We start from the raw sequence: 2,669 nt of genomic DNA on the forward strand, positions 1-2,669 counted from the left end.
AGCATTAACACCACAACTGTAAGCCCGCTTTCTCCATTCCCTGCGCTCTTGGAACAGCGCTCATTGCGTCTTTACCAGTGGTATTTGGAAAAACTGAGTCTGGGTGATTCCTTGATCAAAATTAGGATTTATTAGACAAACACATATTGAAAACAAAGTTCAACAGGCTACAAAGCCTATGACGGTAATAGGATGTGTCACACCTTTAAGCTGGTCCTTGCAATTTAAGTTATTGGCCATCAATAGAAAGTCATTCCCTCCCCCCCCAGGAAGGAAATGTGGTTTTTCTGAGAAGCTAGTCTTTCTCTTTCTCTTTCTCTTTCTCTTTCTCTCTCTCTCTCTCTGTTAGGCAGGAAGTAGGATTTATTGGCAGCCATGAATAAGGAGAGAGCAGTGCCAAGGTTCTTGTGAGTGCAGAGCCCGCCATCTGTCCAGAGGGCCACGATGAGGGATATATTTGACCCCACAGCCATGTGGAAAGAGCCACTTTTCAGCCACCATGTCTTCAAATTCATCTGCATCAAACTTAGTTAGGCCCCACTTCTTGGAAATGTGGACCTTCTGGCGGCCAGGAAACTTGAACTTGGCTCTGCGTAGGGCCTCAGTCACATGCTCCTTGTTCTACAGCTTGGGACAGATGGACACGATGACTTGGCCAATGTGGACCCTGGCCCCTGTGCCCTGGGGCTTTCCAAAGGCACCCTGCATGCCTGTCTGGAACCAGCATAGGACATCTTGTTGATAAGGATGAAGTGGAAGGGGGGGAGCCACGCTCAGACGTGAAAACCGTCTTTGCCACAGCTTTTCACCCTGTACTTGTCCACACAAATACAGCCTCCACGGCTTCAGAGGAGAGCTGCTGCTATTCATCTGACACCATGTGGCCACATAGTGGGCACTCATCCACCTTTGTCTTCTTCTACCCCAGGTCAAAGGTGCCGATCCCGGCATCAGGGACACTAGCTTGTTCTTCACAATACCCATAACATCGGGCAGCGTGCAGCCCATGGTGACACCAGGATCTTCAGTGGCACGCCAAAGGCAAAGAGAAGATAATCTCTTTTCTATCTCGCCACTTGTTGCGTAATCACAGGCTACAAAACTTTGCTTTGTATCCAAATAGAAATTTATGAAATTAGGACTTCCAGTTGGATTGGCTCAAATCAAGATTGAAAAGTTTTGTAATAGTTCTGTATATTTCTTCATGAAATCTCAGCTCTTTTAAAACTTTTTTTTTCCCCATGGATAAGGGATTATCTCACTATATGCTCTGGGCTAGACTTAAAGAAGTGGATTTCTTTTTTCAAACGAGATTCTAACTCCAGTATAACTTCTGGCTCTTGATCTAGTTAAGTTTGTGATCTCTAATTTTGCCGGATGTCACTGTGAAAGAAAAAACCAAAACCAAAAAGGCATAGCTGGATATAATTCTTCACTACCAACCAACACCTTAATTTTTTCCAACCTAAGAGATGCTCCCTTAACCTGATACCCGCTTTTCAATTTTTAAGCCTCCTATCCCAAGGTAGATTGATTGCAAAAGATGGCACAACTGTCCACGCCCCCCTGAACCCATGCCCTTTGCAACCTGACTTGGAAACTTCTCCCATCAAAGGTGGAGTTTGTATCCCCATCCCGTGAAACTGGACTAGCCCTGTGATTTGGTTTGCCAATACAATGCAGTGGTGTTGCAGTTCCAAGCCTAGGCTTCATAAGGTCCTTTGTACTTCTGCTTGCTCTCGTGGACCCTGGACATCTACGTGAACAACACCGGACCAGCCTTCGGGGACGTGAGCGGTCACAAGGAGGAGAGCTATCTCAAGCAAGACCATCACAGACCAGCCAGGCCTCGCTGCTCTGCCTACCAACTACTGACACGTGAGTGTTTCCACATGCGATCATCGTAGCCTAGCCCAGATCTGAAGAACCACCCAGCTGATCCACAGATTTATTTTTGTTGGGGGGGGGAGAGAAATTGTGTTGCAGCATTATTTATGACAATAGATATCTGTTACTTTGGGTCTAAAGCAATTGAGCCGATCATGATTGTTACTATTCCCCTGCCTGGAATTCAGAATGAAAGAAGTCTGGGAGAGAAAAGATTCTGTTTCTGATTTGGCAGGTTTTGTGGATACAGATCAATGAAGTGGTCTGGCTGTATTTATATACACTGGTGATTTACCTCCTGGTACTCTTACTGATTCCCACTACTAACGCTTAGGAATTAATTTAAAAACATTTCCTTGGCCTGGTGTCCAGCCACTCCCAATCATATGTCACAGCCACATTAAACCATTCCTTGTTCCCCAGGCACACCCCAAACACAATAACACTGGCCTGCCTTCACTTAGACCGGATCATCTTTCCTTCCTTCTCTCTTTATCAAAATATTTTGGGTAGTCTGTGAACCAGCTGATTTCCTTACAGTTTCTCTCCTCTGTGAAACATTCTTGATCATGGGTCTTCATCCTCCAGTATAATAAATTTCTCTTTCTTCTCTGCTTATTTTTTTTTAAAGATTTTATTTATTTATTTGACAGAGAGAGAGACAGCCAGTGAGAGAGGGAACACAAGCAGGGGGAGTGGGAGAGGAAGAAGCAGGCTCCCAGTGGGGCAGGGAGCCCGATGTGGGGCTCGATCCCAGAATGCCGGGATCACGCCCTGAGCCG

The 2,669-nt window shown here is 45.7% G+C and overlaps 1 pseudogene; it reads right to left on the reverse strand.

The window, feature by feature from the left end:
* Positions 1-363: 363 nt before the first annotated feature.
* LOC123786635 (large ribosomal subunit protein uL16-like) lies at positions 364-708 on the reverse strand (annotated as a pseudogene).
* Between the last annotated feature and the right edge of the window lie 1,961 nt (positions 709-2,669).

This window comes from Ursus americanus, chromosome X (assembly GCF_024610735.1).
Source record: "Ursus americanus isolate L20-20 chromosome X, mUrsAme1.1.p, whole genome shotgun sequence".
Classification (NCBI taxonomy): Eukaryota; Metazoa; Chordata; class Mammalia; order Carnivora; family Ursidae; genus Ursus; species Ursus americanus.